General features: G+C 40.0%; 1 protein-coding gene across 1 annotated transcript in view; it reads right to left on the bottom strand.

Annotated features, from left to right (window-relative positions):
* Positions 1-26,572, bottom strand: part of RIMS1 (regulating synaptic membrane exocytosis 1) — a 428,918-nt gene that overhangs the window by 216,468 nt on the left and 185,878 nt on the right. The window lies entirely within an intron of this gene.

Here is a 26,572-nt window from a genome sequence, read left to right as displayed (position 1 = left end):
GGTGGCAACCACTCAATGTGTTGCTCTCATTTAGATGTTTCTCTCTCTTCCTCTCTCTCTCTCTCTCTCTCTCTCTCTCTCTCTCTCTCTGAAGATAAATGCAAAAATGTCCTCAGGTGAGGATAAAAAAATAATAATAATAATAAAATTTCTAAATCACACATTGTAAATATTCAGATTTTTACACACCCCATTTCTGCTTGAATCTTTCTCAGGTTATATGTATGAGGGCTGCTACTACTCTTTACTGATAACTACTGGTGGTGGGACAACCAAAGTTGTTTAAGCAAACGATTTTCCATAAGAATATTTACATTGATCATGATTCAAGTCTCCTCCCTTCCCCATCAATCCAAATCCCTCAATCTTAAATTGCTACAAGTAGAAACCATTAGCTGTCCTATATAGAACATTGGGATATCCAGTGACTCCCCAGCAAAAGAATGCCTTAGTTTTGTAAATAAGAACAGAGAGTTGTCCTAGTCCTAGCCAATAGTCATTGGCTATTACATCAAAAGAGAAGCTCCTGGGAAGTGGCTAATCTGTGTATCTGAGCACGTTTGCTGGATGTGAGTGTTCCCTAGAACCCAGAGTACCCACATGCAATTGTTAATTCAGGCAGTTAGCATGATGCACCACATCCAACATAGCTGTGGGAACTGTACTTCCTGGAAACAGACCGATCAGTTAAGTCCAAGCACTGCAGTTGAAGTATTGGGTTTTCATTATATTTCCCTTTTAACATCAATAGTTTTTAACAGAAATATACTGATTACTTTTAAAATTTGGAAATGGCTTTCCTGCTTTGCCCAGAGGCACGTTTTCCCTATTTAATCCCCATAATTAAAGCAAATATACTTGCACTAGCTTGTAAAGTAGCTGAGCATCTGAAACCTTTCCAATCTAAGGACTGGCTAACTTCAGTTTATAGAAGGATATAGTGATATGTTAATAGATGCAAGAATATTTGACCGATTTTTTGAAGTTGTTGAATACATTACATTTTTTATAGTTTAAGCATCATTAATCTAGGATCAAGTTGGTAAAAAAAAAAAAAAAGTGTGGATATCTATTATTTCAAAAGTAACCATACAAAATAGCACTGAAAATCTTAAAACTTGTATTAGAGAAAATAATTATGAAGAAGTAGGAGTAAGGAAATAAATCAAAGAAACAGAAATAAACTCTAAGTGTAGAGGGAATCCATGAATTAGTATTTATTGTGGGAACCACCAAATCAAATCTACTTAAATAAGTATAAATGAGGAGAAAGCTAGACTAAGGAAAACATTTCCCTATAAACTTACTCTGTCATGCAGAATATGATTTAGTATGGGTGTTGGCAAACTTTAGGTAAGAGGCCAGATTGTAAATATTTTATAACTTGCAGGCCACATAATCTCTGTTGCAAGTTCTCAACTCTACTGTTGTAGCATAGAAATATGCCTAATAATAAATGTGACTTTGTTCCAATAAAACTTTATTACCAAAACAGATGGTAGGCAGTGGATCGGTTTGATGATTTCTGAAAGTTTATGCTTTATACTAAGCTATTACAGTTTGAAATTCAAAGTTTCTTTATCTTGTTAAATTCAAACATAAGACTTTTAACATTCCTATACAGTCCAACCAAAAGGCCATCTACTTCAGGAAACATTTATACAGTATATGCGCGCAGGGCACTGACCACTGAGAGGCAACCTGACTGTTCTGCCATCTCCTAGCGTTTCATTTGGTTATTTTCGGTTTTGTTTATCATACATTATTACTATTTCTGTGACTGACACCTCTCCTCTACCAAACAGTAGATTGAATTAGACATACACAGTTTAACAAGATAGTGAAGACATATACCTCATTAACACTAAGTAGCGAATACATATTTGCTTAATGGAAAAATAATTTATATGTATATGTATATATATATATCTCTCTGTGTGTGTGTGTGTGTGTGTGTGTATATATATATATATATATATATATATATATATATATATATATTTTAGTCCATTTTAAGAAATAAATAAATTTACAAACAAGTTCATACTGAGGACTAAATATCCTGAAAAATTCTACTATCACACATGCTGGAAAAAAATATTCAAAAGAATAACTTTTAACTCATTTTTGAGTTGGAGGGGAAGTGTGGAGTGTCTCAGAAGAGAAAGAGCAAATGGGAGCAGTAATTTGTAGAGGTGACATAGCTCTGGAGCTAACAGCAGCCCTAGCGACATGGACTGAGGCTCTGTGACCAAAAACGTGTTTTAACTTTCGTACAAGTGACTGAAAATTAAAATTTTAGTTAGCCACCAAAACTAATTGAAACAGAGCATATAGTAGCTAAAACAGTAGAGTAAAAACATGGAATGAGAAAAAAAATCAATCCAAAGAAGACAAAAATGGAAACAAACAAATGTATACAAAGCAGGACAGTTAGACGCGCTGGTTTGCGGTGGTGGAAACAACCAGTGAATCAGGGTCTCAGTGAGTGCAGTGGACCACAGCAGCGTGGAAGACAGAGATCATACCGTGAGATTTAAAATTTCATAAGAATATGAGGGTTAGAGGAGTTATAACCAAACTGTACAGGCACAGAATGTTTGAAATAAATGGTTGGGAAAGATTAACAACAATAACAGGTATAATATTTTTTTTTCCATTTTTGTTCAGATAGAGTGGGAAGGAGAAAGAGGATGAGAGAGAGAGAGAGAGAGAAACATCGACGTGAAAGGTACACATCAACTGGTTGCCTCCTGCACGACCCCAACCAGGGCCGGGGATGAACCACAACTGAGGTACGTGCTCTTGGTCAGAATCGAACCGGCGACTCATTGGTCTACGGGTCGACACTCTAACCGCTGAGCCAAACTGGCCAGGGCTGATATAATATTTTTAAGGCAAAACTCTTTTAAAGATAAAAAGGGAAACCTACTATTAAAAAAAGTATTCATTCCACGTTGACATGACAATTCTAAACTTGATTGTATATAACATATACAGTCAAAAAATTGACACAGCTACTAGGACAGAGAAATCCACCTTCATTGTACAATATTTTACTCACCTCTCTCTGTAACTGACAGACTAGGCACATCACAAATAATGATAGAGGAGAACTGAACAACAAAGTCAACAGATTTATATATGTATATAACTCTCCAGGAGACTAAACTTGTTAGACTTGATGAGTACCATATTTATTGTACTCACATATGGGAGAATACATATCGTTTTCATGCTGATACACACTTTTTCCAACCCCAGGTCTCAAAAGTACTGGAAATGCTTTATTTCTTAAGTGGCAGATTCATGGTATCTGCTTTATGCTTTTCTTTATACTTTACATATATGTTATATAATACTCTTTGTACGTATGAGACATTTCACATTAAAAAGAAAAGCATCAGTTCTATCTCATGAAATATCACTGAACAACAAACGAGTGCTTTGAGAATTAAAAAAAAAATGCATGTATGTGACAGCATTAACATGTGTAATAGAACTGACCATTTATACTATCTAATTAATTTTAAGATCTCTGCATATGTTTGAACAAATGATAACTGTATGAAGTAGATAATATTATTATTCTCATTTCCTTGGTGAGGTAACTACTTTTTCTCTTGGGCCTTGCTTTTGCTTTCTATCTGAATATATCATTCTAAATTCATATTCTTCAGATCTTACACTGAGTTCACATAAAGTATGACATTAAATATGAATTTAACTTGAAAATACAAGTTTTTTCTGGACTCAGGAAAGTGTTATCTACCAGATAATGCCAATTTTTGATCATGGTTAATGAATAAAAGCTGACCATGGAATAGCAAAAGCTGAGCAGATGAACTCATGCCATGAAACTTCCCTCCTGCTCAACACAGGCGTACCTCGTTTCATTGTGCTTCTCAGATATCACAATTTTTACAAATGGACTGTCTGTGGCAATCTTGTATCCAGCAAGTCCATCAGCATCATTTTTCTCAACAGTGTTGGCTCACTGTGTCATATTTTGGCAATTTTTGCAGTATTTCAAACTTTTTCATCAGTTTTATATTTGCTACAGTGATCTGTGATCTTAGAAGTTACTGCTGTAATTGTTTCGGGGTGCCCCATATCAACAGTGAACTTAGTTGTTAAGTGTTGTGTGTTCCGACTGCTCCACCTACTGGCCAACCCCCCATCTCTCCCCTTCTCCTCAGGCCTCCCTGTTCCCTGAGACACACAATATTGAAATTCGGCCAAGACAAATACCACATGATTTCAGTTATTTGTGGAATATAATGAACAAAATAAGTTGATGAACAAAATATACCCAGAGACATAGAGCGGAGTATGGTTCACACTGACAAACCTCAGAGGAGGGGGCAGGGTGGGAGGAGGGATGAGATAAACCGAAGAACTTATATGCATGTATTCCTAACCAATGGACACAGACAACAATGCTGCGGGGGGGGGGGGGGAGGGCAGGATCAGGAGGAGGGTGTCTAGGGGGGAAAAAAGAGAAACAAACATCTGTAACAAAAATAAATTAATAAAAACTGCAACAACAAAAAATAATAACCCTACATTCGCCTCTAAGTGTTCAAGTGAAGGAAGAGGTACACGTTTCTCTTTAAATCAAAAGCCAGAAAATAATAAGCTTAGTAAGGAAGGCATGTTGCAAGCCAACAGGCTGCAAGCTAGGTGCATTGTGCCAGTTAGCCTAGTTGTGGATGCAAAGGAAAAGTTCCTGACGAAAATTAAGATGCTACTCCAGTGAGCACATAATAAGAACGCCTTATTGCTGACATGGAGAAAGTTGTAGTGGTCTGGACAGATCAATTCAGCCACAACATTCCCTTCAGCCAAAGCCTAATCCAGAGCAAGGCCCTCACTCTTCAATCCTGTGAAGGCTGAGCGAAGTGAGGAAGCCACAGAGAAGAGAAGGAACGTTGAAGAGAGCCGAGGTCAGGTCATGAGGTTTAGGGAAAGAAGCCATTCCCGTAACAAAAAAGTGCAATGTGAAGCAGCAAGAGCTGGTGCAGAAGCTGAGTGAGTGACCCAACTAGGGTAGTCATTGACTCTGGAGGAGCTGCTGCTTATGGATGAGCTCAGAGAATGGTTTCTTAGGATGGAATCTACTCCTGGTGAAGATGCTGTGAATATTGTTGAAATAATCACACCAGATTTAGAATACTACATAAACTGCCCTGGCTGGTTTGGCTGAGTGGTTAGAGCATTGGCCAGAGGACTAATGAGTCATGGGTTCAATTCCGATAAAGGGCACGTACCTTGGTTGCAGTTCGGTCCCCCGCCCTGGTCAAAGTTGTGCAGGAGAAAACAGGAGAAAACCAGTCGATGTGTCTTTCTCACATTGATGTTTCTCTCTCTCTCTCTCTCTCTCTCTCTCTCTCTCTCTCTCTCTCTCTTCCTCCCTCCCTCCCACTCTATCTAAAGATAAATAGAAAAACAGAATACTACATAAACTTGATACAGAAGTCACAAGTTTTGAGAAGACTGACTTTAGTTTTGAAAGAAGTTCTGTGTGTAAAATGCTATCAAACAGGTCAGCTGGCGTGGCTCAGTGGTTGAGCATCGACCCATGCATCAAGAGGTCGCCGGTTCGATTCCTGGCCAGGACACATGCCCAGATTGTGGGCCCCACCCCCAGTTGGGGGCATGCGGGAGGCGGCCAATTGATGTTCTCTCTAATCATTGTTTCTGTCTCTCTCTCTCTCTAATATCAATAAAGAAAATAAATGTTTGTTTTTTTTTTTAAATGCTATCAAACAGCATCGCATGCTACATAGAAAACATTTGTGAAAGGGAGACTCAATCAATGTGACAAATGTCATTGTTGTCTTATTTCAAGAAATTGCCACAGCCACCCCAGGCTTCAGCAGCCACCACCCTGTCATCAGCAGCCATCAACATCGAGGGAAAACCCGCCACCAGCAAAAATGTGGACTTGCTGAAGGCTCAGATGGTTGTTAGCATTTCTTAGCAATAAATTATTTTTAAAATAAGGCATGTACATTGTTTTTTAGACATAATGCTATTGCACACTTAATAGACTGCAGTGTGGTGTAAACATACTTTTTATATGCACTAGGAAAGCAAAAAATTATTGTGACTCATTGCCTCATTGCTGTATTTGCTTTATTGGAGGGTCTGAAACCAAACCCATAATATCTCTGAGGTATGCCTGAAATAACTCCCATTAATTTTCAACTCCTAAATCGTATTTATTCTCAAACTCTCTTTTCTCAAATGGGCATCAAGCCATTATGTCCTCCGGAAAGAGTCAACACTCTCTGCGTGGTCTGCGAACCCAGTGTTGTTTCCTGCGTGCAGCTCAGGCTGGGGGCCTCCCGAGCTGCGAGAGCTGGGCAGGCAGCAATGGTTTCTTCTCCACAGGCCACTGCGGGACAGTCTGTAAGATGAGGCTTCCAGACTTGATGGGGTCTCACTTCTTCCATGGAACAAACACCTTGGAGGGCAGTGCTCTTCTCGTCTTAGGAAAAGTGGGGGGGAAATCCAGCCCACAGAGGAGTTCCTACATATGGCAGGCACCAGGAACAGTGATCTTCTCCCAGAGGCGTGCACCTGCGGCAGCTCTTTGCCAAGAGCTTCGCCCCACAATTCACGAGATCACTCACGTGGCGTCACTCCAGATTCTGCCAGGACTCGAATCCCCCTGACGCTAGCCCTCGGTGGCCTGCGCCATGTGTACCCCGGCCTCGCATGTAGTCACATTTACTTCCTGATTTTTGCCAATAGGCCGTGTTTATACTACTGGGTTGGACATCCCAGAAGGGAATAAAATGAGGGAAGAAAGACTATTCTGTTTCTCAACCCAGAACTCTCTTACGTCTTCAAATCTGCCTCATGGGCTTCTTCCTCTGCTTACAGATAGGATTCCCTTCCTCTGCACTGGAAGAAAAAGTCCAACCCAAGCCCCTGCCAACCTGTCCAACTCATGTCCCAGTGTGCTCCTTTATGGAAGGAAAGAAGAACGATGCAAGGTAGGAAGGGGTGTGAGGAGGGAAGAAGGAGCCATGTTCGTTGCTCACCCTTCCTGAAAATCCACCTGCTCTGTAACCTCCTGCAGTGCTGAACTGAACTGCTTCTTAAAACCCAACCTCAATGCCCTTTTTTCCATCTGTGTTCCCCTTACTTTCCTCTGATGTCTTCACTCTCAAGATGTTGTGCTCACAATGAAATATGCCTTTGGAATTAGAATGCTGGTAGTGAATCCGTAAACAGCATTTTTATTTTTTGTATCTGATGTTTTAATGCTCTAATCCATATCAAATATGTGACAGTGTTCTATTATGAATAATAAATGGAAATACATATTTTATTATATGGTATTACAGTAAATGCAGGACTGCAGATGTAAAATCTTTTTGTGAAATTTATTCATACATTTCAACTTTAGAATTAACAATATATTATTATTGATTAGCTAGGTTGACAAAATACATGATCACAAATCTCAGATTCAAAACCTCAGAGTGAAAGGGGATGGGGCAGAGAGATAAACCACAGAACTTATATGCACATATGCATAACCGATGGACATAGACAATAGTGTGGGGAAGACAGGAGTGGGGTGGGTTGGGGAGGAGGGAATCACTGAGGGGAAAAAGGGACAATATCTGTAATATTTCAACAATAAAGATAAAAATAAATAAATAATCTACATAGAAAATGCTGAGTGTTATAAAATATGAAGTGCTTTCAAAAGAAAATCATTGATATAGAAATTTTGGTTTTCTCCCTGGGTGTTTTTCATTGTTTCACTGTGTAATAAGCATTGCATTGTTTTAATACCTGTGCACTCAATTCAAGAAACTCCAAGATTCCAAATGTAAACAAATTGGGTGATCAGCGGCACATATTTGAAGAAAATAAAGATGAATGCCTGAAAAGTTATATATCATTCTTTAAACGTCTAAGAAACTAAATACCAACCTATAATGCAAAATAAATAATTTAATCAGGAAATTATTAATAACATGCTTACCAATTAGTAAGTACTTGTTGATCACTTACTATAAGTTAGATACACAGAACGATGCTAAGTACTGGTAACCGCAGAATGCAGAGAAATCTTTATAATTGGCACAGCACCTCACTTATTCCATTTTGTGCTTTTCCTTCCTCCGTTCCCAAAGTGGTCAGAAGCTAGAAGACAGTCCCACCTTTCTCCCTGGCTTTGCTTTGCGAAATCTAGGCTAGATTTTTCCGGAGGAGGAGAGAGTGCGAGCTAGTGCTTTGAAGTTTCCAAAGCTTAAGCTTCAGGTTCTGAGGGAAAGAGAGAGCTTTCCCCAACATGAAGAGGGGCAGAGAGCAGAGCAGTTTGCACGTAACACCCTAATAGGGAGACTGGCTTTGGGATGTGAATGAAATGACGGGAAGACCTGGGTACTCAAAACAATAAGCATGGTCTATGCTTCCCTTCCCAACCTGGACACAGAACACACACAACAGGAAACCCGCACGGAGAGGAAAACCAGAGAGTCCTTCGGAGACTGTCGGGTGAGAGTCTCAAAAGACCTGCAGCATGTCCAGGAGAGAGCCCAGTAAGAACTGAAATTAAGCGTTTTGCTAGCCTGATAGATTGGAGGCTTACTTTCAAAAATTTTGACCTCACACTGTATTGTCAAAAAATTCACAGGAACTTCAACTCTAAAGCACTGTTCTTGACTCCAAGGAATGGACAGTCTACTTTGGAAGTAGTTATATGTAAACATAAGTTAGTAGTTTATGGTAATGTATACCAAGTGACTAAGAATGGAAATATGTTGGCCAGTAGAGAGTAATAGTTCTGGGTTAAGTGATCAGGCAGATTTCTTTCACTTAGTTGGTCAAAACCATGTTGCTAGATAATTTGGAACTTGGACTAACTCTGAAATAATAAAAATATGGCACATGTTAGTGGTAATAGAATACCTTAAGCAAAAAAATAAGAAAGCATGCAAAAATAAAATAATTGGGAATACCCCCAAACATCTCAGAAATGTAGATGAAATCAAAATCTTTTAAAGTCTGTGAATATCAGCAAATAAGCATCCAGTTTACATGTTCTACTGAATGACAGCTCAAGAATCATACATAAATGACTGTGAAGTGAAGATATACATGCACTTAAAATAATGGTTTCTTGGGCCCTAAACACAACAGTTCCTCCATTTTTTAAAATAGGTTTTTATTAGTTTTTTAGACAAAGGGGAAGAGAGAAATAGAAACATCAACCAGCTGCCTCCTGCATGCCCCCTACTGGGAATCGAGCCCACACCAGGAATCGAACTGGGACCTCTCAGTCCACAGGGCAATGCTCAATCCGCTGACCCACACTGGCATGGTGCAATTGTCCCCTTTTTAATGAATCTTTCTCTTCAATTCTACTCTGTAACAGAGAGGAGCAGTAAAATTTTATTACATTTCAGTGATGACTCATTTTTCTTTAATGATAATTGGAAATAGCCCCTGTATTCAGAGCTAAGTTGAAAATAATAAACATCACAGTCTTTTAAGCAAAAAGATTAAGTAGTGGAATTGGTGCTACAAAACTGTTGGAAGGAAGATAGGAGTAGAGTCTCGGCTCTGTCTCTAGGAACAACATCCAAACAAAAGCACAAAAGCAGCTCTTCAAATTTCCTCAATAAGGAAGCTGCAGAGTCAGTTAGGCTGGTGCTAGAATCCCACCACCTCAGCTGAGGTGCTCTGATCTAGAAGCCACAACCAGAGCCACACTGAGCCTGCTGGAGAGATCAGCAAAACAGATTCCCATTGTTCTCTGTGGCCCTCCACTTAACTCATGGAAGTACTTCTGACTGTTGGACCCTAAATCACACCAGGGATTCTAGCTGCAAGGGAGTCTATACAATTTAGACTTTAGATTTCTGATTTCTTAATAATACTCCTTAGGATTCTGGAATAGACGTTGTGAGACCCTGTTTTCCACTTTAGTTGCAATCTTCTGACTTATGTCAAATTTCTTAATTCCTTAATTCCACTGCACTCAAGGTGAACAATACCTAAATCTAGGATTTCCCATTCATATATTCCCTCACTCTGGGGAGGGATCCCCACAGCAAGGTTAACTTTGAAAATGAAGGCATTTTTTTCCCCATACATCTTTTATTTCCCTGATAAAAATAACCTTCATCATGTAACTAAATTTTAATCATAAATGAAAAAAGTTTGGCACTGCCTGTATAAAAATAGGCTGTAAATATTTTTAATGTTATATATTTTAACCTGATATCCATCATTGCTTAGAACTTAAAACTTATGAATCACAGATATGTACATATTAGTATTTTTAGGTTCTAAAAATAGAACCTAAAAATAATCATAAGGGTTAGGAGGGAGGGATGAATAGATGGAGCACAGGGGAGTTTTAGGATAGTTAGGCCAGTCTGTATAATACTGTAATGGTGGATGGATGTCATTATACACTTGTCCAGATTCATAGAATGCACACCACCAGGAATGAATCCTAAAATAAACGATGGGCTTTGGGTGATATGAGGTGTCCATGTAGGTTAATTCATTGTAGCAAATGTACCACTCTTGTGGGATGCTGATAATGGAGAAGGCTATGCATGTGTGGGAGCAGGGAATATATAGTACATTGCTGCATCACCCTCACAATTTTGCTGTGAACCTAAAACTGCACTAAAAAATAAATTCTATAAAAAATTTTAACCTCAAGAAAAGGTTATAATATATATTTAGTACAGAATATATACATATTCTAAAATTTTCAGCAGTACAGACATTTACCACAGATGTTATTGAGTAATTTTAAAAAGTCACTATAGTAAAAAAAAATATTTTTCAGTTTATGTATAAAACTATTTAGACTTTAGCTTAAAAGTATACTTTTTAACTTACTGCAAATGGCCAGCAGATGGCACTAAAGACTTTTGTTTTTACATTTCATTTCTTCATAGTTATTTAAACTATTTTTCTTCAATGTGTTAAAGAAAATTAGTACAATCAGCAGGGGGTGTAACTTATTAGGAGGAAAAAAAATGTGTTTTCAGAGGTGGCTGAAAAAGAACAAAAGGGAAAATTATAAAGTGCTGTAATTTCTGCTCTTTTGTGGAGGACCCTCATTCTAAATGCCCTTTAAAAAATTATATGTTAGGGGGGTTGTTGCATATTTTCCTTTCCTTTTTTTGTCCTCCATTTATCACTGTTAAGATGTAGTTCATCCAATCAGCATCCCACCGAGTTCTGAAAGCACCCACAGATGACACTTAGGAAAACTAGGAGCGTAACTGGTGATTAGTTATTAGTGTTTTATATCCTATTACTTCAGTCAAGCATTTATTTTTAATTCCGTTTTCAATTTACCATAGGAGGCCACTCCTGAATAAGCATTAAATGGAGACCTCTGAGGACAAGGAGGCCCACTAGCCTATATTTAAAATGATGCTTCTCTCCATCTCCTAAGAAACACCTTCCCGGTGTATCTGAATGTCCGGAGGCACTGCTTGTACAGAAGCTGTGTGTGACCGGGCCAGGAAATACTGTTTCCAAATTATGGAACAATGCCACTGCTTTCTAATATCTGACACACACCAGAGGTCAAAACCCAAAAATCTGGCACAAGAGGGGTCATTTTAACACTTTGACAAACAGGCTATCTCAAGAGATCAAAATCAAATGAAAGGAAGAGAAACCACAAGTAGTATAGTAACTAGAAATAACACTGTAAAAAGGAGTCAAGTCAATTTTTAAGAAAATAATCTAACAGGTAATGTTAGTGCCTGCCATCCATATGATAAATATATAATTCATTAATATTAAACAGATCTAATTTGATTCCATGCAAATTTTTCCAAAGCGTGGCATTTGATCATGCTAATCTACCTAATACATAAAGGGCGAACTCCGTGTGCTGACAATTTCAAAGAAGGTGGTGTCTACATATATCAAGCCAGTGTTCAGTAATCAGTTCATGCCTGCATCTTCTGGAGTGCCCAACACCCTCTAAATCTTGTCTTTGCTGTATTCCTGTTTTCACCAGACTTGCTATGTTTTATTACTATAGAGAAAGAAAAAAATAAACTAACCTCACTCTAAAACTAGGTGCTTTTTGGAAGGGATTGAATAAAATAAATTAGGCATGAGTCTTAGGTTGTCCCACTCAGAATCAAATCTGGTTACATTTCTTAGCTTCATGACCATAAAGAAATGACTTAAACTCTATTTCTCATTTACAAACGGGTGATAACCAGCAGCTTCAGAGGACTGTTGGGAGGGTTAATTGAGATAATCAATGTAAAGTGCTGAGCATAGTGTCTACCACATGGTAAGTGCTCAATAAATGAGAGCTATTATTATTAAACAAAGACATAGATAATACATGAAGGAAGAAAGTACTTTGCTTTTAAGTTTCTGAGTACACTTAGCTGATAACTTTAGGACGGAGCTATGGCTGGCAGGATTCCCTGGCATATCGGTACCCCGATGAGTGACTTAGATCATCTATCAGTACACGCCTAATAAGGCGCCAAAGGTCACCTTATAAATGAAAGTCAGTGTAGAAAGGTGAGTCCAGTAGTATAACTTCCTTTGTGAAGAGTCCAGGATGCAGTCACTGGAAAGGGACAGTTAACAAGTACTCTGTAAAATGTTAGCTATTTTTATACTGTAGAGAGAAAACATTGGACAAACTGAGATAAGAGTCTGTTTTGTTCTGTGAGATCTAACATGATGTAATAGGTTATGATATGCAAGTAGGATCTAGAAGTATGAATAAAGTGTCTAGGTTCATGTCAGATTTTTTAAAGCTGCACCAGTAAATAGCCTACTTTTAAAGCCTAAATTAAATATCTGAGAAATAATAAATTTATTCCATAAAGACATCCACTTTTTCATTTTTAAGAAAGTAAAGAAATATCTGCTTCCTGGATTTTACTTGCTTGGTGTACTGAGTTAGTCAGCCATCACTAGGTACAGTATTTCCTAAGCCATTCTGGAGTGCATTTCAAAACGAGTGACAACATATAATTTCCTTCCCATTATATTTGCTAATGGTGACATCTGTTTTCATCCTTTAATTAAAATACATCGTTAATATGCATTTAACACATCACTATCATCTAAATAATATAACAGGTGTCATAAATAACTCAGTTCTTTTATACCCATGAAAGGGAGATCATAAAGCAAATAATTCAAGTGGTTCTGCAAATGCAGAAGCTAAAATTCCAGAGGGTATCGGAAGAATTTTTAACTTATACAAATGTATGTGTAGTTGATATCTGTCCTGTGTGATCTGGAACCTCTACCGAGGTAATCGGCTCCAGGACACCTCCACCAGTCACTGCCTAGGAAGAATCAAGTCTATTTTTAAAACTTAGCATTTTATGTTAGATTCACATACTACAAATGTGTTGTAATCAGTCTTCACTAACCACAGTGTACACAAAGCTAGAAGTAGTCCATTTTACATTTCATAATATTGCATTAGCTATGAATAACTTTGAACATCAAGACACCCACACTCGAGATATATATATATATATATATATATATATATATATATATATATATATATATATTTGCATTTATCTTCAGATAGAGCTGGAGGAAGAGAGAGAAACTTCAATGTGAGAGAGACACACTGAGTAGTTGCCACCCACACAACCCCAATCGGGGCCAGGGACAAACCGCAACCGATGTACGCACCTGTAGTGGGAATCAAACCCGGGTCTCTCTGGTCAGTGGGTCGATGCTCTAACCACTAAACCAAACCAGCCAGGGCAAGACACTCAATATTTTAATGGCATTTAATTCAGTAGAATATACCAGAACCCTAGACAGAAAATCTAGCCATTTTTGTCACTGCAATTATCAAAGTAAGAATGATTTAGTTATAGATCAACAATCTGATTGGTTTTGTACTGATCGGCCAAAAAGAGAATACTTTGTTATACTTCTCTTCTGAGTAACACTATTTTATACTCTGCTTTTTTGGGGGGTGGGGTGGGTATCTCTTTTGAGTATTTGATTAATCATAGATCATCTTAAACTTATACCTGGGTTGCATCCTCTCTTACCCAACTCAGGAGCCCCTGCACCAAGCCCCAGAGAAGAGGCAATCCGTATTCAGAGTTCAACTGAACTGGCAGCTATGCAATGGGAGGCCCAGGAACGACACTCAGTCCTAAAGAGGAATCTGCTCCTCCCCTTGCTCTTCAAGTTGTCTTGCCCTTTTCTCCCTTGAGGGTTAAATCTGGTGGCATAATTGAGAAAAAACTGTAGCTCTGCAGAATGGTATTCATATTTTACCATCATCTGAGGATTTTGAATGCTAAGTAATGTTATTGTTCACGACGGATGGCCCTGCTTTTTAGAGTCTAAGTGGGAAAGTCGGGGAAAGCTTGACTGAGATGGTGAAATGTCAGTAAAGACCCGAAGGAGGTGAGCAAGCATGAGAGCAGACTTGAAAGAAGGAACAGCAAGGGTGAGGGCCCGAGGCTGGGGCCTGTCTGGTGAGTCGGGAAAAGCCAGCCAGCTGGTGTGGCTGGTAAGGACTGAGCAAGAGCGCTGGAGGGATGGGGGCAGGTTCTGGAAGTCTCTTAGCCGTGGTGTTCGGCTTTCACTCTGGGGGAATGGGATGCCACTGGAAAAGTCTGAATGGAGGGATCACATGACTGGACTCACATCTGCACAGTGTAATAGGAGACCGGATGGAAGCAGATGCACCCGCTGGAGGCCGGTGGGAATCCATGTTGGCGGTGATGGGCGCTTGGACCGGAGCTCGATGGAGAGGGGGTGAGAAGTGCTCGGACGCTTCTCTCTTTTTCCTGCTTTGAGCCTTCCCAGAGCATGTGCAGGGAGGCATGTTTTTATTTTCATGACCACAGCATAGTTTTTATTTCTTAAAACTGCTTTTCAGGTTACGTTTTCTATTTCACGCTGTATATCTTTTCTCACCATCCATGATGATCATTGCAAAATCACACCAAATGAGTGTCCAGCTATCTCAGGCTAAGTGACACCAAAAAAAAAAAAAAAAAGTCTCTGAAGGAATTACGACGTAATCAGAAGGAGATGCAGAGGTACAGTGATATTTTATCTCCGTTAAAAATACCCAAATTCATCTCGTGCTCTGTTGGCATCATGGATCAAGTACCCACCTAAGCACCTACCCAGCTGCGGAAACCTGGCCATTACTAATGCATCGAAGTAAACCTGAATTGATACATTAAATTGCTTTAAAATAACCAGAAATTTCATTTATTTTATATGTTCTATCAATAATGTACAAGAAATGTGAAAACACAGCACTCTCATGTGAGGAAATTACATGTTAACAGTGTTCGCTCGCCTCTGTTTACTGCTTCTTGCCCCAGGGTCACAACGCTTGTGTCCCTGCAAATGAAACCAGAGATGGTATTAAACGGTTACTAGAAGGCAGGTTCTGTGAGGGAACAAAAATAGCTTTAATTATTAACGTTTTTTAAAGTAAAATTTTTCTGTTTGCTTTTGTAATGGATTCCATCTTCTTTAGGTATTCATAGAAACCTCAGCTGTGGTGTTGGGATCAAATTAATTTCCTCTAACACACCCAGTGTTTTAGGATGGGGTGTGTGTGTGTGTGTGTGTGTGTGTGTGTGTGTGTGGTGTGTATTACACTTTGTTAGACAATACAAGATTTTGCAGAGCCTCAAAGTCTTTATTTTAATATGAGTTCTCCTTGTACAATGAGATGAATATAGACACTATATAGAAGGAAGGAATGGGGACCCAGTTCAGCTGCAAAGGAAATGCTTCTTTGCATAATGCCTTATAACAGCTTGGGTTTTTTGTTTGTTCTGTTTTACATCGTTTTTGGTTTTGTTTTTATTCTCCTAAGTCTAGGAGAAAGCCTCTAAAGAATGGAGGTTCTCAGTAAATAGTCGACTAAAGAAAACTCCCTACACAGGCACCGGGTTATCTAAACAAATGTCTTCGGCCCATCGCCTAAGAAAGGCAAGGTCTCAGGTGGTGGTACTGGGGAATCGACAGGGGCCTCCTGGTGAGCTCTGGGCATGGCTGCTCAGCCACCATCAGTTTCGTAAGGATGGCATCCTTGCCAACATAACAAGATCTTCACGGTGAGCGGGCACTCTGCTGGAGAGACCATGCATGAGATGGTAGGGAATGGGACCAGGAAAAAGAGAGAGGGAAGTCTCCGTGTGACTACAGGCCAAGAGAGTTAACGCTTCATATTAATTACTCACATCTGAGACCTGGTGTGTACAGTATGTCTCCTGCCTAAAAATAATTTACACAGCCTGGCGAGGAGCGTCCCTAATTTGTCTCTGTGCGCCTTCTGCTGCTCGCCTTCCTATAGGATCTGTGTAAATAAAACATCTTAAGGGCTACTTTAAGCACATCATTCCAGCTTCACCAAGTGATCAGATTGCAGGCTTCATGTATAAATAATCTTGGCTTTGGGATGCATGCATTATGGTTTTTAAAAGATGCCTTCCCAATCCGGAGGTTTCCAGGTTTTGTTTTAGCTTTGGATACCCTCGTAGTAAACAGAAGTGCAGGGCACGAGGCAAGGTGCTTTATAAATTCTGGAAACCTCTCCTAAGCCAGCCCTCGTCGGGTGGCTCAGTGGGCTGGAGTATTGTCCCAAACACCAAAAGACTGTGGGTTTGATCCTCAGTTGGGGTGTGTACTGGAGGCGACCAATCAATGTTTCTCTCTCACACGGATGTTGATATTTCTCTTTCTCTCTCCCCCACTTCCTCTCTTTCTAAAATCAATAAAAAACAGCCCTGGCCGGTTTGGCTCAGCGGTTAGAGCGTCGGCCTGCGGTCCGGAGAGACCAGGGTTCGGTTCCCACTAAGGGCACGTACTTCGGTTGCAGTTTGTCCCCGGCCCTGGTTGGTCGTGAGGTGGCAGCCACTCGATGTGTCCCTTTCACATCGATGTTTCTCTCTCTCTATCTCTTCCTCTCTCTCCCTCCCACTCTATCTGTACAAAAAATGGAAAAAAATAAATAAATAAAATAAATAAAAAACATATCCTTGGGTGAGGATTAAAAAATAATAATAAAGTGAAGAAGCCATCCTCTTCCTTCCACTCCGGAGTTAATAAAGGTCCAGATAAGTGTGGTCTGAGGTCCCGGGTCAGCATCTCCTGGGGAAGGACATACCGCTGATAACAGCCAGGGTTTGGACAAAGGCTCTGCCAGCAACGTGTCGAGTGATTCTCTACCAGAGGGTCGGTCTGAATGCATTCCTCCTCATCCATAAAGTGAGGATAATGACCGTGACCTTTTCAGATTGTGGGGAAGATTACCCAATGCAATACCTGACGCAGAGTTGACTCTCAGTTCTCTTTACCGTGTTCCCCCTTCACAACAGTATGGTTTGCTGCTTCTTTTGTGCTCCCACAGGAAAGGGTAGGAGAGTGTAATGGAAAGACTACTAAATTAAGACCTTGAGCTCAGTGCTCACATACTCACCCATGCCACTCACATACTGGGGAGCTTCAGACATAGCCCTTAGCATCTCTGAGGACCAGGGTTCTTTATAGGAATCACAAACTTGGACCACTTTGAGTCTTCATTCATTAATTCATAAAGTCAACATATAAGGATTGAGCATCTACTACATACTGGGTGCTGTTTGAGATGCTGGTGATGCAAACACAAACACAGGAAACTTGCATTCAATTAAGACAGGCAGGTGCTAAAACACATCAACAAAAGAACACAGGGTAATATCAGGTAGCACTATGGGCTTAGAGAACTAATAAAAGAGGCCAAAGGATAGGGATAGTTGCTGGCAGGGCTGGAGCAGGCTGCACAGACAGAGGATGCTCAGGGCAGACTGTGGGGAGAGCCCTGCAGGATGTGGAGAAGGGCACCGGCCTGCCTGGGGAAGAGGATTCGGGGCCCACTGAGGGATGGGGTGCGAAGGTTGGGCAGGGAAGAGCTCGGGTTAGGGCAGTCAGAGCAGAGTGTGGGAGAGAGTGAAGACAAGGTCCCAGGCAGATGATGTCAGAAGGCCTTCAGAACCGTTGCAGGAATTTCCAATTTTCTTCTGAGTTAGATGGGAGGTCACTGCAGGGTTTTGAGTGACAAACTGGTACGATGAGGCTGAGAACTGAAAGGATCCCTGCTTACTGTATGGAGAAGAGGCAATAGGCAAGGCAGTGCAGGAGAGAGGGGCACGCTGCGTGGTTCTTCGATGGGGTGCCTGTGGGGAGGGTGCTAAGGAGAAGTCAAACTGAGGATTTTTGGCCATCACACCAATGTAAACTATCATTTTAGCCGGTCTCTGGAGCATACCCCATATTTAACCACTTAGTTCTGTAATGTTAAGCTGATTATTTAACCTCCTTAAGCCTCTTGTGCTGGGGACTAAATGATTGTGCCTTTCCCATATTCATGTTGAAGCTTTAACCCCCAATATGATGGTATTTGGAGGTGGGGCCTTTGGGGGGTAATTAGGTTTAGATGAGGTCATGAATGTGGGGCTCTCACTGAGGGGTTCGTGTTCTCACAAGAGGAGGGACAGAAACCAGAGGTTGAGATCTCTCTGCCATGTGAAGACACAGTGAGCAGGCTGCCATGGACAAGCCAGGAAGAGCGCCCTTGCAAGGGGAACCACCAGCCAGCACCTTGATCTTGGACTTCAAGGTGCCAGAACTGTGAGAGATAAAGTCCTGTTATCTTATTCACACCACCCAGTCTATGGTATTTGTTCTGGAAGCTTGAGCTGACTAATACACTGAGTTTCCTCAACTGTAAAATTTGAGCGATAATGTTGTCTACTCCATAGTATCGTTGTGAGAACTAAATGAGACGAGCTAAGTAAAGCTTTGTGCAGTGTCTGGCACATACTAGAGTACTCAATAGATATCAGCAATAATGAATATAATTTAAAATGTCTCAAGTAATTAATAATGATTAATCTAAGAGTCAGACCCTAGGAATAATCATTGTGAATTTTCTTAAAGTTTGCCAGTGAATATTTAATATCATAAGAAAAATAGATCACTGAAAATTACACAGGAACAAACAGGACACATTCACAAGAAACGCAGATGAGTGATTGGGAAAATTCATCTGCAGTTACATCATTTGAGCCTATGCAACATCAATTCTAGTTTTTCAAATCATTGGTTGTTTATTCTTTATAAAAAAAAAAAAAGTTTTACTTTTTTTGTCTCTGAGTAGACAATTTTAAAGAGTGGTCTAAAAAGATGGCTCTCATGGTAGAATTCTGTAAAAGTAGCCCTTACAAATTAAAAGACAATGAATTCAGAGTTATTAGACAGATAAAGACATTTGATTTGTTTGGACTTTTGTACTGTTTAGACACCTGCAGTAAAGCTTCTAGAGAACTGATGAGATTTAGAGATCTGGGTCTCATGAATAGCTCTGTTTTTACTCTTCTATTTGTAGTTAAGCAGAATAACAACTTTTTAACCTCATTAAGCGTGAGATGCCAGGATGAAATTCCTTCACACCAGAGCCCATATAGAAGTAAAAATGGAATTCACCGTCCTGAGAACATGACATCCAGTAGTATCTCTTGTTCGAAAGGATAGTATGAGTTTTCTCCCAAGCTTATTTCCGAATGGGTTGACCACCTTTCGGAAGGTTCTCCCTACCCCGGGCCTTTTCCTTTTCGCGAATACTAGAAGGGTGGCTGCAATTCTGTAATTGCACAGCTCCCATCAAGCATCATACCTCATGGCTAAGATTTCATTAATGCACAGCTGCTCATGCTACTTACACCTTGGAAAGGGTGTATCATTTACAGGCAGCAGCTATCAAAACTGCAGAAACACACCCTGACCAGTTTGGCTCAGCGGTTAGACCTCCAGCCTGCGGACCAATGAGTCGTGGGTTCGATTCCAGTCAAGGGCACGGACCTCGGTTGTGATTCGTCCCTGGCCCTGATTGGGGTCATGCAGGAGGCAACCACCCACCACATCGATGTTTCTCTCTCTCTCTCCCTCCCACTTGTCTGATCAAAAATGAAAAACCTCGGGTGAGGATTAAAAAAACAAACAAACAACAACAACAAAAAACTGCAGGAACAGTATACATACTTTCATTACCCTGCCCACATCTTCAACATGTGGGCCTGCCAACAGACACAATATTTCACTCCAGTGATAGTTTTAACATCCTTTTCTTTGTTTTAGCCTAGATTTCAAACAAAAGATATACCAACAAAATAAAAGTAGGTGACACAATCCATCATGTGAATGCATACTGCTTTGTAAGGTACATTTTTTCATGAATCTTTGTAGTATATCTGACTAGGGCCCTGCCTTTCCCTCATGGGGACAACCTAAGCAGCCACGTGAGAGGGGGTCAGAGGAAGTGCCACTCCATCAGTACAGTAGAGGGTTGGGGGTTCTGGACCATTTTTGTGTTATGTACCCCTCTGGCAGTGTGTGGATCCTTTTTTAGCATATGCCATAAAATATTCAGAATAATAAGAAAACCAGTTATGTTGAAAAAGTTAAGAGAGCATTGAAAAACAAATGTATAACTCAGTAATGTGTATGGTCACCTTAAATACTTGGGCACTCAAAAGAGAATGCTTTTTATAATATAATACACTGATGTCGACTTTACGGGTCAAAGCGGCTGCTTAGACAGTGACAGCCTTAGACCCACAGAGCTAACACAGGGGGAAACTGTGGGCCAGGGAAGTCAGTAACTACACAGAGAAAGGAGAATGGAGCAAAACCCAGCCACTCGCTCTGGGTAGAACAGAGGGTCTGTGCAGTGACCAGGGAAGCCATTCCTTTTGAACAGTCATTTGACCCGCACACCGGAGTTAACTCGCTCTCCTTTGTGAAATTTAATATGGCACTTTTCAAAAGTAAAAAGCAATTAGATGCTCAATACTAAATTTCATGTGAAAGAAAACTAGCTGAGAAGTAAGTCTAATATCTGGCTCCGGACATCCATCATTTGGCATGAGAAGTATTTTTATCTCTATTGAATTTTTGGCTTGAATTTTGAATTCATCGCAGTGGCAAATTCATGTTGCATTCAGAGTTTTTCTCTTCATTCTGCTAAACAATGCATCTCAGTTTTAACCTTCAAGTACATGCTCTGATTTCACTCAGATAAGTGTTCAGCTCTGGCAAGAATATGAGTCCCATTTTATTTGTATGAAGAGCCAGTACTGATCCGCACAACAAGGAACATTGAGAGGGACTGAGATACAAAGGATGGAATTTCCAATTCAAGTTTTGCAGGTGCTCAAAAGAAAAATGGAATGAATGGCAAAATATAAATGCTGCCCAAGAAGAAACTATAGGTTTAAAAGACTCTGTTGAGTACTTTATATCATTTTCTCTTCTTTTTTAAAAAATATATTTTTATTGACTTTAGAGAGAGAGGAAAGGAGAGGGAGAGTGAGAGACAGAAACATTGATGTGAGAGAGAAACATGGATCGGCTCCTGCTGCCCACCCTCTACTGGGAATCAAGCTGGAATGAGCCCTGATAGGGAATCGAACCAGCAACTTTTTGGTCCAAGGGACAATGCTCAACCAACTGAGCCACACCGACCAGGACTCATTTTTTTCATAGACAGGGTTCTAAATGTCTTTCAGAAAGTCCCAGGAGATACTTCAGTATTAACTATGCCAAGTTTGTCAAATAATAATGTTTTACATTTCCTGAAGGACCAGAGAATAACAACAACAACAACAACAACAACAACAAAAGTGTTTAGATTAAACTCTGACCCACAAGAGGTCCCTGTTTTGTTCACTGATATATCCCAAGCAGCTAGAACAATGCAGAATTTCAATAAACATTTGTTGAATGAGTGTTGGTGAGATTTTTAAGCTAGTACAAGGAATTTCAGTAACTCATTATCTGGCTGAATCACCCAGGAATTAAGCTAGTGTACAGAAGCGTTGACATTGAATTTTCTTTTATTGGACTGGGGCCCTCTGAGAGCAGGACTCTTTATTTTATTCATCTTTGGAATCACTTGCATTGCATTGTGGGTTCCCATAGTAGGTGCTCGCTCAGTGGTGAAAGAATGATGGAGTAATGCTGTTCCAGAAAACACTTTTTTACTCCTGACCATACATATCTCCTACACCCCCCTCCTTACCAGATATCTGCTCACACTGGTCTCATCACCTGTGTCTGTTTTCACCACTGCCTATCCAAATTAAAAATGAACTTCAAGCTCTGTTCAGAGCCTTCCACCTTCCTGAAGTCTTCACTGATCCCACCCTCTTTGAATGAAGTTCAGTCTACTTTTTTTTTCTTTATTGATTTTTAGAGAGAGAGGAAGGGAGAGGGAGAGATAGAAACGTCGATGAGAGAGAACATTAATTGGCTGCCTCCTGCATGCCTCCCACTGGGGATCTGGCCCACAACCTGGGCGTGTGCCCTGACCCCTGACCGGGAATCAAACTGGTGACTTCTTGGTACATGGGTCAATGCTCAACCACTGAGCCACACCAGCCAGGCAGAAGTCCAGTTATATATCATTCATCCTGATGTTTTATGTGTTTTTGTCCTACTTGTAAATTTCCTTGGTCTCCCCCAAGCCTCATCATGGATTTCCTTTGCATCCTTCACAACAAAGAGACTGCTTTGTAAATAGTCAATGCTCAATGAATGCACAAGAAATATCAAAATGCATGCACAACATACCAGAAGTATTCTCTGTGACGATGTTGACAGAGGTCTTACATGAAATTTAATCTAAATTTCCTTCTGATCCTTTATCTCATCAACAATATCTGACTCAGGGTTCTTCCAGGGAGATAAAGGAATCACCTTCTAAGACAAATACTATTTCATATTTGAGCAAAAATTAGTGCATTTATTTATATTGAGCATAATATGTGTGCAGTCTCCACCTCCTTAACTGGCTTTACCTTTTTAGCTTACTCAGAATAAACCAAATCTTTTTCCCACATGACATTCATCTAAATATTTGAAGACTGTTATCTGTTATGTACCTTCAGATTTCTCTTTCCTCAGGCTAAAACACTTATCACTTGGCATGGTTTTGCATCTCTTCACCATCCTAATAGCTCCCCTTGAAAGTACTTCAGATATCTATTCCAGTCTGAAAGTAGGACACTCCAAATGGGAATCAATCATTAGGTGTAATCTTACCATTCCTTATTTTATAGACTACGCTTTTATATATAGGTCCATATCACATTAGATTTTTAGTGATCATAATCACCCAATCAACATCTATTTGAACTTATTGTCAACTAAAATTCCTATGTCATTTTTATATGTTCAAAAGATAAATTGCTCATAATTTTGTGTTTGTTGCATTTAGGGCAACATGTAGGACCTTACTATCTTATCGCCTGTGTTTTGTCTTGCTTGATTTGGTCCATCTCTCCATAGTGACAAGAGCCTTTTGGGTTGTAAGCATCACATCTAACTTTCTATTTATCCCACATTCATACTTCGTGAAATATGTAAGAATGTTCTCTTCCTATCATAGAAGTAGGTAAACTTTTCCATAAAGGGCAGGACAGTAAATGTTTAGACTTTGCAGGCCATAGTCTTTGTCTTGGCTAAAATCTACATTTCATGTGTTACAAAGTATTTTCCTTCTTTTCATGTTCTTCAATCATTTTAAAATGTAAAAGCCATTCTTAAGCCCTGACTGGATAGCTCAGTTGGTTAGAGCATCACCCTGATATGCTAAAGTTGCAGGTTCAAGCTCCAGTCAGGGCACATACAAGAAGCAACCAATGTATCCATGCCTTTGTTTCTATTTTGTTTGTTAGTTTATTTTGTTCATGCTCACTATAATTATCATTACTGAATATTTTTTCTGGTTGCACTTTCTAGTGTCATTTGTCAAAAGGGAGATAAAGGAGGAATACAACTTTAAAAGAAAAAAAAAGGCAACTAATGAATGCATAAATGTGTGGAACAACAAATTGATGTCTCCTCCCTCTCTCTCTCTTTCTCTCTCTCTCTCTCTCTCAAAAACATCAATAAAAAATAAATAAAAATGAAAGCATTCTTTCTTCACAAGCTACACAAAAACAAGTGGTGGCTGGATTTAGCCCATGGGTCATAGTTTTCTGCTCCTGATCTAAATGTTTACCAACAGCGAAGTGAATGAAAAGTCCCTTGACATGTGCCCAGAAACCTTCCTCCTTCATAACTATGGCTCAGCCATAAACTTGACTCAAAGATCATTTAGAAATACAAAAGCTGAGAGTGTACCCACCCCCAAACCTGGCTCAGGGTCTTAGGAGAGGGGCTTAAGAGTGTGCACCTTAAAACTGCTCCCTGGACAGTTCTTACATACGGCACAGGATCTAAAACTGGAATGTGTTGCTGTTAACAAGAGGTTTGATTTTCTTTTTTAAAAATACTTTGCTTGTTTTTACAACAAAATACTGAGACTATAACGGTAAGCAAGATATCAGTACCTGCCCTTATACACTTCATCATAGAGTTGTATTTTGTCAAAACCATTTATTACAATGCCTTTTTCCCAGTCAAAACAGCTCCTTAGGGCTGATACCATTATACCATTCATAATCAGAGATTAACCTGTTAACCGAGCGGGACGTATAAATACGTCAAACGTTGCATACGGTGAAAAGGGAATTCCCCGGTTAACAGGTTAATGGTGTCAATGAGTTAAGTGGTATTAAAAATATATATACTTCTTCTTTTCATCTATGTTTAAATGGCAGATTACAACCTATTTTATAAAATGATCCAAGAATGGTCTGTGTATGTAAATTTTTACATGCTATCTTGCTGTTTTACTCACCATGATTTGATCAGTACTGAGGACCTTGCCTCCTAGCACATAGTGGCTATTCAAGTTGTTGATGATTGAATAATTAAATTAATATCAAAAAATTATATGCTAGGTGCTAAAGAAGAAAATGAAAAAGTATAATAACTGAGTACGTCAGACTAAAATGTATACTAAAATTTTTGAAAACATGATTAAAATACATTGTATATTTTCAGAGAGTTATTCTGATCACCACATCTGTGCCCCTCACTGCCAGGCCTCAATACACACAAATGAAATAAAATAAAACCAACTATCAAAAACAAACCAAAAAGAAGCAATAAAGCTTGGAGGGAGAAGACAAGGTCTCGCTGCTCTACTGGTCTCAGATAAACTTTTCAATCTCACATTTCAGTTTACTACTGAAAAATGGAAATCGTGTTCATATGACTGGCTCCAGGCTCCAAGATGCTGTGAGAAGAAAAGACATAGTTCTCTCAGGAGCATCAGGGAGAATGAAGCTCCAAGCAGCACCCAGAGGGTGCATATCATACAGTGGGCTAAGGCAATGCCTGCACTGAGAAGAGAAAGCGCTGATTTGCATATTCAAAGGAAACAGAAACAGCCCTGCCAGGTGTGGCTCAGTTAGTTGCAATTTCATCCCATAAACCAAAAGGCTGCAGGTTTGATTCCTGGTCAGGGCACATACCTAGCTTGTGGGTTAGATTCCTGCTCAGGGTGCATACAAGAGACAACAGATAGATGTTTCTCTCACACATCAGTGTTCATCTCTCTCTTTCTCTTCCTCTCTCTAAAATCAATAAAAACATATCTTCAGGTAAGGATTTAAAAAGAGAGAGAGAGAGAGAAACAGAAAAAAATGCATTTTTTGGAGAAATCCTGAAACACCTATCTTTCATTTTACCTTTGCTACAGAACTAACCTGCAGAGATATAGTTTCCTCATAATTTCAATTTGTTTTTTTTTCCCCCCACAAGCACTTTTAGTTTGTCCTTGCTGGTTCAATAAGCCACCAGAGACCTCAGTTAGAGGACTCAGCACCAGTGAGCTCTGGTTTGTGAGCACCCGGCCGTCAGGGTCTTCAGCTGCCTTCCCCCTTTGCACCTGCCCGGGCAGAACCGGCTGCTACTCGGAACACCGCCACCCACCACGCAGCCTTCACGCAGCACAGCGCCTGGATGCCACAGGCACCTCAGAGCAGGGAGATCAGCGGCGGGGACAGTTAGGTGGAGCTTCGCACTTCTCCCCCAATTCAGTACAGTATGGAATTCCTGCTTCCACAGCATGACAATATTGCATTTACTCTCTTAGCTGTTACAACCGTTGCTCACCTCTACTGCACTGCATTAATTGCATTATTCCCAAACATCCCACCATCTGCTGCAGCCTGGACTACGCTCTCTACCTGTCACTATCTCTGGAGCTTTCTTCTTCGTCTGCCTGCTTCAGTTCCTTTCCTTCCAGCACTCCCATCAGCACACGGCACCTCATAAATTTGTCGCGGGCACTACTTCTTCTTGTTCATCACTGAAGATCTGGCCACCTCCCTTCAATCTTTTCATTCCTTCCAAAGGTTTCATTCTCATTTACTGCCCCAGCCCATCACTTCTGCCAGCTTTATTGTTATCTGCTTTCTCTCCCACATCTGCCTTGTCTTTCAGGGCGGCACCAGCAGACCCATAGTGAAGAGCAAAGGGAAGATTTTATCTACTAGCACTTAAGCGTGGTGAATTGTCGTGAGCAAAAACTGTTTCAAATCAGCCTGTATAACAACCACCCAGACCGCATAGACTGAAAATTAGTTTA

The sequence above is a fragment of the Molossus molossus genome, unplaced genomic scaffold (genome assembly GCF_014108415.1).
Source record: "Molossus molossus isolate mMolMol1 unplaced genomic scaffold, mMolMol1.p scaffold_m16_p_8, whole genome shotgun sequence".
Taxonomy (NCBI): Eukaryota; Metazoa; Chordata; class Mammalia; order Chiroptera; family Molossidae; genus Molossus; species Molossus molossus.
This window is presented reverse-complemented; position numbering and strand designations above follow the sequence as displayed.